This window comes from Salmo trutta, chromosome 28, assembly GCF_901001165.1.
Source record: "Salmo trutta chromosome 28, fSalTru1.1, whole genome shotgun sequence".
Classification (NCBI taxonomy): Eukaryota; Metazoa; Chordata; class Actinopteri; order Salmoniformes; family Salmonidae; genus Salmo; species Salmo trutta.
This window is the reverse complement of record NC_042984.1, coordinates 5,091,567-5,103,556: the sequence shown is the minus strand read 5'-3', so window position 1 is coordinate 5,103,556 and position 11,990 is coordinate 5,091,567. Positions and strand designations below refer to the sequence as shown.

The following is an 11,990-nucleotide window of genomic DNA, read 5'->3' as shown; positions in this document are numbered from 1 at the left end:
GGTATCTGTTGTGTGTGATTTAAAAGCTCTACAGTCAATTCTGATCCATTTCACATCTTGGCCTCGAAGACAACGCATCCGCAGACATCGAAAATTACAATGTATAAGTGTGATATCACGGAAAGTTGTAAACAAAATAATGTTTCCAAAAACTCAACAACAAAAAAAACGTCATTACCTTTATAATACGAGTCGTCAGGTGCATTAATAACACAATTTCTAACTTATTTACATTTGTTTTTTTTAACTTCCACTTGTATGTTGACTTCTCCATATTAACGTTGTTTTTAAGTTCTGGCTGACTTTTCTTAGCTGATGTACAATCATCGCGAATGGAATTATGTGGCGTTTCAGACCTCGAAGTGAACATAATTGTACACTCGCAAACTCGATTAAAAACGAAGGCTGAGGGGCCAACTTCCCTTGTTCGGTAAACCACTTGGACCGACGACAAAGATGGTCGCAGGGATTCCCCCCAAGGGCACAAGGCGAGGGTAAGTGGAGGACGGTGTCTCTCTAATGAGTTTGAAACACAGCCTAGATCTCAGAAATTGAGGGAAGGCCAAGGATGGAAATATAATCTGCAGGGTACAACGGCTTTATGGCACCGAGGCAAGTCAGTTCAATTATTTTACAATGACGGCCTAGGAACAGTGGGCCTTGTTCAGGGGCAGAGCCACAGACTTCTGTCAGCTACCTGCCGCCCCTCCACTTTAACCACTAGGCTACCTGCCGCCCCTCCACTCTAACCACTAGGCTACCTGCCGCCCCTCCACTCCACTCTAACCACTAGGCTCCCTGCCGCCCCTCCACTCCACTCTAACCACTAGGCTCCCTGCCTCCCCTACACTCTAACCACTAGGCTCCCTGCCTCCCCTACACTCTAACCACTAGGCTCCCTGCCTCCCCTACACTCTAACCACTAGGCTACCTGCCTCCCCTCTAACCACTAGGCTACCTACCCCCCCCACACTCTAACCACTAGGCTACCTGCCGCCCCTACACTCTAACCACTAGGCTACCTGCCGACCCGACACTCTAACCACTAGGCTACCTGCCTCCCCTACACTCTAACCACTAGGCTACCTGCCTCCCCTACACTCTAACCACTAGGCTACCTGCCTGCCCCTACACTCTAACCACTAGGCTACCTTGGGTTGGGCTCAATTGGGAATTTTGAAGTTGACTCCCAACATGAGTTGAAATTCAAATTGGCCACCCCCCAACAGGATGTAGAATTTTTATTTGATTGACAGGAAGTAAAATTTAATTGCACTGCAATTCCACTCAATCATAGAACATGAGTTTCCTTGAATCTGACAGGTCACACTTCCAGAGACCAATGTTCATATAGGCTTACGCTTTTAAACTTAATGCTTAGAATAGGCAATTATATTTCCACTAACCATTTCATTTGTTTGTTTGGCTTCTTTTTGAAGGATTTAGGGTCAACTTTATTTGGGGTCTGTGTGGCTCAGTTGGTAAAGCATGGCGCTTGCAATGCCAGGGTTGTGGGTTCTATTCCCACAGGGGACCAGTACGAACATGTATGCAATTACTACTGTAAGTCTCTCTGGGTAAGAGCGTCTGCTAAAGGACACATTTAAACTTGAGGGTTAGACTAATGCATTCTGGGAAATGTAGTATTGATGTACAAGATGAAACAATTCTGTATCCTGTTTACTGCTTCAATTAAAAAAAAATAATGCTCTGGTTTCCTGCTGCTGAACGCCTCTCTCTCTCTCCCTCCCCCTCCCTCCCTCCTCAGGTGAGCCGTGTGTGTCTCCTCAACATGAATCAGATAAGGTCCCGGCTGTGCATGTGACACCATCATCATCACCGCCTAACCCGGCTTTTTGAGTGTTTCCATAGCTACAGAACCTTCTAGGGAGCCTGTCTCTAGGACGATCTGCAGTTGCAAACTAGTCCTACACGTTGTATTTCCCATCTGGTGAACCTCTAGGATGGCCACCTCTAGAGAGCCTGGTGAACCTCTAGGATGGCCACCTCTCTAGAGTCTGGTGAACCTCTAGGATGGCCACCTCTAGAGAGTCTGGTGAACCTCTAGGATGGCCACCTCTAGAGAGCCTGGTGAACCTCTAGGATGGCCACCTCTAGAGAGTCTGGTGAACCTCTAGGATGGCCACCTCTAGAGAGTCTGGTGAACCTCTAGGATGGCCACCTCTCTAGAGTCTGGTGAACCTCTAGGATGGCCACCTCTAGAGAGTCTGGTGAACCTCTAGGATGGCCACCTCTAGAGAGCCTGGTGAACCTCTAGGATGGCCACCTCTAGAGAGCCTGGTGAACCTCTAGGATGGCCACCTCTAGAGAGTCTGGTGAACCTCTAGGATGGCCACCTCTAGAGAGTCCATAGTGATGATCGTTTGACCGGGGCAGCATTTCTGGCACAGGGTGCATATAACATGTTGCATTGAGGACTGTATTTTGTTGAGAGGCTCTCAGTGACAGCTAGTGGTAATTCCAAGTGGATAAAACAATCTCTCTTTCCTTTGGTATGTTTCTCTTCACACTGAAGCAACTGTTCAGCACCGGGCCAAGGGGAGACCGGGCCAAGGGGAGGCCGGGCCAAGGGGAGGCCGGGCCAAGGGGAGGCCGGGCCAAGGGGAGGCCGGGCCAAGGGGAGGCCGGGCCAAGGGGAGGCCGGGCCAAGGGGAGGCCGGGCCAAGGGGAGGCCGGGCCAAGGGGAGGCCGGGCCAAGGGGAGGCCGGGCCAAGGGGAGGCCGGGCCAAGGGGAGGCATTAGAAACACTTGGCATGTCTATGTCACATCACTTACAACCTGCAGCAATGCATTTACATGGACAGTAATAGGTGTGTATTGTATATCATGCCACAAAGGGGACTCAAGGTGTTTTTCCTGTGATAAGGGCTCAGAGTAGTGGAGTGGGCAGCTAATCACAGAGAGCAGTGTCTGTCTGAGGTACTAGTGACGATGGATAAACATCAGTATAATAACCACTGGTCCAGGATCTATGAACCATGAGCCCAGAACCTCAGGGGCTACCGAGTGGCGCAGGGGTCTAAGACACTGCGTCTCAGTGCTAGAGGAGTCACTACAGACACCCTGGTTCGAATCCAGGCTGTATCACAACCGGGCCGTGATTGGGAGTCCCCATAGGGCGGCGCTCGAATTGGCCCAGCGTCGTCTGGGTTTGGCCGGGAGGGGTAGGCCGTTATTGTAAATAAGAATTTGTTCTTAACTGACTTGCCCAGTTAAATAAAGGTTACACACTACCTATGAGAGAGTTATATTACAGCAGTTTTATAATGATGGAAACAGACAGCGTAGCCCAGACTGTATACAGAACAGCAGACAGCGTAACCCAGACTGTATACAGAACAGCAGACAGCGTAGCCCAGACTGTATACAGAACAGCAGACAGCATAACCCAGACTGTATACAGAACAGCAGACAGCGTAACCCAGACTGTATACAGAACAGCAGACAGCGTAGCCCAGACTGTATACAGAACAGCAGACAGCGTAACCCAGACTGTATACAGAACAGCAGACAGCGTAGCCCAGACTGTATACAGAACAGCAGACAGCGTAACCCAGACTGATACAGAACAGCGTAACCCAGACTGTATACAGAACAGCAGACAGCGTAACCCAGACTGTATACAGAACAGCAGACAGCGTAGCCCAGACTGTATACAGAACAGCAGACAGCGTAACCCAGACTGTATACAGAACAGCAGACAGCGTAACCCAGACTGTATACAGAACAGCAGACAGCGTAACCCAGACTGTATACAGAACAGCAGACAGCGTAACCCAGACTGTATACAGAACAGCAGACAGCGTAACCCAGACTGTATACAGAACAGCAGACAGCATAACCCAGACTGTATACAGAACAGCAGACAGCGTAGCCCAGACTGTATACAGAACAGCAGACAGCGTAACCCAGACTGTATACAGAACAGCAGACAGCGTAACCCAGACTGTATACAGAACAGCAGACAGCGTAACCCAGACTGTATACAGAACAGCAGACAGCGTAACCCAGACTGTATACAGAACAGCAGACAGCGTAACCCAGACTGTATACAGAACAGCAGACAGCGTAACCCAGACTGTATACAGAACAGCAGACAGCGTAACCCAGACTGTATACAGAACAGCAGACAGCGTAACCCAGACTGTATACAGAACAGCAGACAGCGTAACCCAGACTGTATACAGAACAGCAGACAGCATAACCCAGACTGTATACAGAACAGCAGACAGCGTAACCCAGACTGTATACAGAACATGAAGATGAAACTATTTGTGAAATGATTTGATGTGATTTAAAAAACTGTTTACAGAAAGAGAATCCAATTCCCTTTAAAGTTTAACTAGGTCATTGGCCCGCCCCCATGAGCACAGACATTGATCTGGCGTCGTCATGGGACAACCCCTTTCTACTGTTACGAATAAAAACCCCACCTGAAGGAATCCCCTTCAGACCACACATACCTCGGTAAGCTGAGGGGGCGAAGGTTTGAGTAGAGACCACCAAAAACCTCAGTCTAAGCTAAGGCTATAATGGTTGTTGAATTCCTAACCAAACCACGTGGAGCATTGGCTACACGGCGGGAAATGGTTCAACTCTGAGACTATCGATACCGACAGAATAATAGCAAATCTTCGATACTAATTACTAGTCTGCAGCTAGAATTTATATCGACCTGAAATGCGAAGACCGACAACCGCCGAAACATCTATTCTATAAGAACATTTCTGAATGGGACTCTGAAGTATCCATTCTAACCACGAAAGACTTCACGGGAGAGAGAGAGAGACTTTGAACTTTCCAACAGAAAGACGGACGATTCCAACAGAGATCACGACGACACACCGAGCGTAAATATATACATTGATTGCAATTATTCCCGAATGAGTGAGCGTTCATGTGCAAAGGATTAGCATTTCAATTAATATAATTATCAACTGTGTAGTGTCTTGTCTTTCGCGTCCTTCTCAGTCCCTCTGTCTACCAAGCCGCCATATCGGTTTAGCCCACTAGGGAACATCCCCCATCATTTCCTTGTAACCATATCTACTGTTTGTTTGTTTATGCATTTCTGTGATTATTTAGTTAGTTAGTAAATGATTAAGACAATTGATGTATGGATGATTCATAGTAAAGGCTGGGTTCGTGCAGATAACCAACAATTTACGACGTTTGGAATGAGACTGAGGTGAGGTAAAGAATAATTCATTAATAAGAAGACTAATTGATCAGATATTAAAATAGCTGAAAAGTTATATTAGGAAAATTATAACTTTGTAATCTGAAGATTTTCCTTGGTGCCCTGACTTCCTAGTTAATTACATTTACATGATTAGTTTAATCACGTAATAATAATTACAGAGAATTGATTTGATAAAACAACAGTCTTCAATTTAATGATGCCAAAGACATGACAAAACTGAGTAGAAATTAAATGTAGAGAAAGAGATACCGACAGAGAGAAATAGACACAGAGAGGGGGCGAGAGAGACAGAGGGGGCGAGAGAGAGAGAGAGGGGGCGAGAGAGAGAGAGAGGGGGCGAGAGAGAGAGAGAGGGGGCGAGAGAGACAGAGGGGGCGAGAGAGACAGAGGGGGCGAGAGAGACAGAGGGGGCGAGAGAGACAGAGGGGGCGAGAGAGACAGAGGGGGCGAGAGAGACAGAGGGGGCGAGAGAGACAGAGGGGGCGAGAGAGACAGAGGGGGCGAGAGAGAGACAGAGGGGGCGAGAGAGAGACAGAGGGGGCGAGAGAGAGAGAGAGGGGGCGAGAGAGAGAGAGAGGGGGGCGAGAGAGAGAGAGAGGGGGCGAGAGAGAGAGAGGGGGCGAGAGAGAGAGAGGGGGCGAGAGAGAGAGAGGGGGCGAGAGAGAGAGAGGGGGCGAGAGAGAGAGAGGGGGCGAGAGAGAGAGAGGGGGCGAGAGAGAGAGAGGGGGCGAGAGAGGACAGAGGGGGGCGAGAGAGAGAGACGGGGCGAGAGAGAGAGAGGGGGCGAGAGAGAGAGAGAGGGGGGGCGAGAGAGAGAGAGGGGGGCGAGAGAGAGAGAGGGGGGCGAGAGAGAGACAGAGGGGGCGAGAGAGACAGAGGGGGCGAGAGAGACAGAGGGGGCGAGAGAGACAGAGGGGGCGAGAGAGAGAGAGGGGGCGAGAGAGACAGAGGGGGCGAGAGAAAGTGAAAATGGAAGCTACATTTTAACAGTATAGTGTGTCATCATAGGACATTAACATCTCCCAGTCAAATAGCCTGAAAAACAGCATGCTAACTTTAAGTATCCCTTCTGTTCAGACGCTAGCTGAGAAGCTAACCAGTAACCACAAAGCTAATCAGTAGCACAAACATACATCTGTGATCTTTAAAACAGTTTCCTAAGGGGACAAGGAGGGTGTATGTGTCTCGGTTAACATTGAAATTAATACTGTAACTAAAACGGTCAGCTCCACATCTTGCATTGAAGCAGAAAGACTGTCAATAGGACAAGTCTTAGGCCTATACACAATGAACTTGTTGACACTAGCTAGGTCTTGTTGCTACCTCAAATAAAAAGGTTGGCCATATTTGCATCCGGGCTTCTCCTCCTGGCTTTGACCTGCCTAATAACAAACCATACATTTGATTTATGATATCCTCTATAGTCACAAGTCTGTCTTCATGGTGACAGAACGAAGCAAGTCCCTTGAGGCGTGCGCGTCATGAGGCTACATGTGACGCAAAAATTGAGAAAGATATCTTATTTCTATTATGAAAGTGGATTGTTGCACCCGTGTTGTGGAATCAGGGCTGATGTTTGCTTGCCTGTCTAGTGGCTAACTATCCACATCGCTCTGGTCAACTGCCGTTTGTTTCCCCACCATGAGATTTGCCTACCTCTCCTACGATTTCTAGAATGCAAAACACATTCTGACCATTCTGATTGGTCCTAGAAACCGATGGGTTGGGACAGAGCCGGCCTACATGATGATATTATCAACTTTGATTGGTTAGAGGCGATCCAGACCTCATTTTACAGGTCCAATCGCTGATGGATTTGTTTTGTACAACGCCTCTAATTTTGAAGTCACACAAACGAATTCTAGGACGGCAGTTTCAGACTGAATGTATGTAGAGATGGATAGAGTCATCAGGCAAGATGTTTGAACCCAAACGCCCTGAGACGAGGGTTGGAAACAACAGCATTAGTTTACCGGGAGAAAATGGAAACAGAGCCTGCAACACGCCATCTTAACTCCACCTCGACAATTACTGGATTGGTGGAATAGATCAGAAGTTCCCGACTGTTCCCCCCCCCCCACCCTTTGCGTTCACACTAGGAAGTGGCATCACGCAGGGAAACATCGGAAGCCATTCACTTCGAATAGAAGGAAAAGGAGAGAATGAGTGAGCGGGGGACAGTTGAGCGATGCGAGCACAGGAACTGAACAGGGAGGAACTAAAGTTGGGGAACGCTGAAACTTTATAAAACGAGTTGGTGTAGTTCAGCAACAAAAGCGACACGTACACAACTACGGGGTTGGCTTAGACTGTTGACCACATGTCCTGCAAGACAGGAATGTCAGTGTTCTGCCACGGCCAGCGAAGAGCCCGGATCTCAATCCCATTGAGCACGTCTGGGACCTGTTGGATCGGAGGGTGAGGGCTACGGCCTCTACCCCCAGAAATGTCCAGGAACTTGCAGGTGCCTTGGTGGAAGAGTGGGGTAACATCTCACAGCAAGAACTGGCAAATCTGGTGTAGTCCATGAGGAGCAGATGCACTGCAGTACTTAATGCAGCTGGTGGCCACACCAGATACTGACTGTTACTTTTGATTTTGACCCCCCCCCCCTTTGTTCAGGGACACATTATTCCATTTCTGTTAGTCACATGTCTGTGGAACTAGTTCAGTTTATGTCTCAGTTGTTGAATCTTGTTTTGTTCATACAAATATTTACACATGTTAAGTTTGCTGAAAATAAAACACAATTGACCGTGAGAGGACGTTACTTTTTTGTTGTTGCTGAGTTTATGACCGTAGCCCTTGATCATGACTCTTGTGTTGTTAAGATCCCTGGTCACTCAATCTATACATTAACACACGTCGCTTGCGGTACGGTTTCGGAAGCACAAGGACCTTTATATCAACAAGACAGCATTTTTTTTTTATAAATAAAGAAGTTTAAATTGATACGTTTTTTATAGGGTTAGTGTTCCCATACTGGACATATCTCCATGTCACAACGCTTGTTTATGGAAGAAAAGAGGCAACAACCTGTGCTAATTAGCCATCTAGCGTGCTCCAAATACCTGTGTGTAAGCTAACTCAGGAAGTGTAGCGTTAAGTGTTGTTTCGTCGGATGGAGGCACTGATAGCTGTATGGATCTGTGCAAAACTGCAAAAGTTAGTATCTTTAAATTTGAAGGATTCTTTCTCGCTGATGAAAGGGCCACATGTTTTCGAAAGCTGTATTGAAAGCGATGCATTATTGACGTCTCTAAAACGTTAAAACACAGCGTCTGGATTGTAGTTCACGAGGTAGTCGTGGGCGCAGCTAATAGCTGAAAACTTTATGGAGAAAACAGGATGGCAGTTTGAGAGCTAACATGACCCAAGCATGGCATGCTAACATGGCTAACTAACAAGCACCAGCTGATTCTGTTAGTTAGTCTGCAAGATTCATTTTACAGGGTCCGAGCAAGGCTAGCTCATTTGAATCCAGATCTGATTTGCTTAGTTAGCTAGCTAGCTAGCTGGCTCCCTGTAGCTAGTTGGCTAAAGAACATACTTAAGGAATCTTTGACAACATTCTGTCTTTTTTTAATGAGGTCTGACTTCGGGCCCATGTCCAGACAGGGAAACTCCAGGGAAGAAGCACCCAGGGAAACCATGCCCCCTCAGATGGTTTGCTTACGTAGCAGGTTAGGGGAATTAACGTAGCGGGTTAGGGGAATTAACGTAGCAGGTTAGGGTGAATTAACGTAGCAGGTTAGGAGAATTAACACAGCAGGTTAGGGGAATTAACGTACAAGGTTAGGAGAATTAACGTACAAGGTTAGGAGAATGAGGTTAAGTTTACGGAAAGGGTTCGTTACAGGGCTCCCAAGTGGGACAGAGGTCTAAGGCACTGCATCTCAGTTCAAGATGAGTTAATCTTTCTTTAACTAGGAAAGTCAGTTAAGAACAAATTCTTTTTTACAATAACGGCTAAACCCGGACGACACTGGGCCAATTGTGCGCCGCCCTATGGGACTCCCAATCACGGCCGGATGTGATGCAACCTGGATACGAACCAGGGAATGTAGTGACGCCTCTTGCACTGAGATGCAGTGCCTTAGACCGCTGCGCCACTCGGGAGTCCTTACCTTGTTTCTAGTCCAGGGGAACTCCACATATTGCTTGTGGTTTCCTTGGTTATAGCTATAAAATACGTACATTTTTTACATGTGACAAACATGGACGACAGCCAGCTAGTTTATACTATGTCACCGGTCAGATTGAATGCAAAATACAGATTTGCTCAACTCGCCGGTGTCCATGATAATTTAGTTAGGTGGCTATCCTCCAATAGAATAATGTTTAACTCTCTAGCTAACATTATCATCTGTAAAACTAAAAAAAATAAATAAAAAAAAAACAGGTGCTAATACATCGTGGCCTGGTTTTTAAATCCAACTAAATTCCCAGCAACCTCCCACTCGCTGTATAGGAAATAGAGATCAGAAGAACTGAAGCGGTAAAGCGGATAATCTCTTACTACCGCATCAAAAGAACACAGCATCTATATCGGTTCAGCAGCTTCTAGCTAGCATGCTAGCTCGCTAATCTAAACAAAAACAGCGAAGAAGCTAACTGTTAGCTAGCATTGGCCGAGGATACGAAATTGTGCTATCAAATAAAATTCTTACCGTATATTTGGCCACAGTTGATGTCCGATTTGAGATATTGAAAAGTCGCTAACTATAAATACTTGCATCCCAAGCAGCAGTTCATGCTAGTAGTTTGGTTGGCTGGGCAATCATTCAAAAACCATGTCGCTAAACTAGAAACACTACTGGCTGCCTGTCCATCTCATAGAGATCCTACGACTAGAGGGGTCTTGTGATAAACTCGCAACGGTCCAGAATGGGGCATGAAAATGGCAGCCATGTTGGTCAGGGAGAAATTACAACCCAGCGGATGAATGGGGCGGCAGGTAGCCTAGTGGTTAGAGTGTTGGACTAGTAACCGAAAGGTTGCAAGTTCAAATCCCTGAGCTGACAAGGTACAAATCTGTCGTTCTGCCCCTGAACAAGGCAGTTAACAGTAGTTCCTAGGCTGTCATTGAAAATAACTTTCTTAACTGACTTGACTAGTTAAATAAAGGTAAAGAAAATGGCAGATAATAATAATCCAGATTTTATTTATGCAGGAAAGTAAAAGTAAGGGATATTGCGTAATAGAATTGTCAACCTATAATATTGTTGGACTAATAACCGAAAGGTTGCAAGTTCGAATCCCTGAGCTGACAAGGTACAAATCTGTCGTTCTTGCCCCTGAACAAGGCAGTTAACCTTCTTAACTGAACAAGGCCGTCATTGAAAATAACGTTCTTAATTAACTGACTTGCCTAGTTAAATAAAGGTTAAAAAAAATGGCAGTAAATAATAATAATCCAGATTTTATTTATGCAGGAAAGTAAAAGTAAGAGATATTGCGTAATATAATTGTCAACCTAAAATATTGTCATATATATTGTCATAAATACAGTTTATACAGGTTTTGAAACATTTATGGAATCATTCCTCTAAAGCTGTCAGGCTAGATAACAAACATACAGTACCTTCTTCAAATTCATTATTTTACACAATATCTTATCACAGGATTGGCTTGGTTGGCATGGTTAACCAACTCCCTGACCAAAATGGCTGACATCTTTAAAGAATGTTCCTCGACATTCTAGTAGTCTAATTCTATGGCCAATCCCTCCTACGTCTTGCTCCCAATGGTACGTCGCAAACTGACGTGCGCGCACCCTGGTGTTAAAACGTGGGCGGTACAAGGGAATCCGTTCCGAGTGACGTAATCAAGAAAACATTATGGGGGGGGGGTTCCCTCTTTCCCTAAACCCATGTCCAAGAGGTTTCTTCCAAAACCTTTCTAGAACATACCTGGCCTACCTTTCTACATTTCTACTTAGTAGAAGTCAATTATTACAAGTCTTGGAAATGTCTTCGGATTAGATTTTGATTTTGGAACTTGTATCAATCGGTCTAACCTCCTGACATTGTTTTGAGAAGTTATCTTATTTACCAAATCCTTCATGTTTAAACGTGTTGTTTTTGAAGTTTTCAAGATTTGTTTTATTACACTCCTATAGCAATACAAACTGAAATACATAAGCATACAACATATTAAAATACTATTGTCCTGCGGTCTTAAAGTGACTCATTAATCAATGAACAGAAATATGAGATTGGTGACCTCATGTATGGATATATAGAATTTTTTTTCTTGTCAAACATGTAGGCCTACCTTATTTCTTAAACAGGAAGAAATAGGCTCCAACACAAAGCCATCTTGTTAGTAAAGTCTAATTAAAATGAATACGGTTTAAGTTAATTAGACTATGCCTACTCGAATTTGCCTACTTTCAGCACCATGAGCTGTCCATTTTGGCTAAGGCTAAGGACTGTTCTTGAGCACGAGTGACTGCATACATATCTTAGCCGTGGTATATTGGCCATATACCACAAACCCCCGAGGTGCCCTATTGCTATTATAAACTGGTTACAAACATCATTAGAAGAGTAAAAATAAATGTTTTGTCGTACCTGTGGTATACGGTCTGATATATCACGGCCTCTCGTGCCTTATTGCTTAATTCTAATCCCTTCTTCCTTCCCCCAGCTCCCGTAGTCTGCAGCTGTCATCCCCCCCAGCTCCCGTAGTCTGCAGCTGTCATCCCTTCCTCCTTACCCAGCTCCCGTAGCCTGCAGCTGTCATCCCCCCCAGCTCCCATAGT

At 45.8% G+C, this 11,990-nt stretch overlaps 1 protein-coding gene across 1 annotated transcript in view; it reads right to left on the bottom strand.

The window, feature by feature from the left end:
• The window catches only part of LOC115165300 (dnaJ homolog subfamily C member 5-like), a 32,027-nt gene extending 21,976 nt beyond the window's left edge, over positions 1-10,051 (bottom strand). Inside the window, exon 1 of the mRNA XM_029718340.1 lies at positions 9,895-10,051. The gene's annotated coding sequence lies outside the window, so the exon portion shown is untranslated. The remainder of the gene's footprint in view (positions 1-9,894) is intronic.
• Between the last annotated feature and the right edge of the window lie 1,939 nt (positions 10,052-11,990).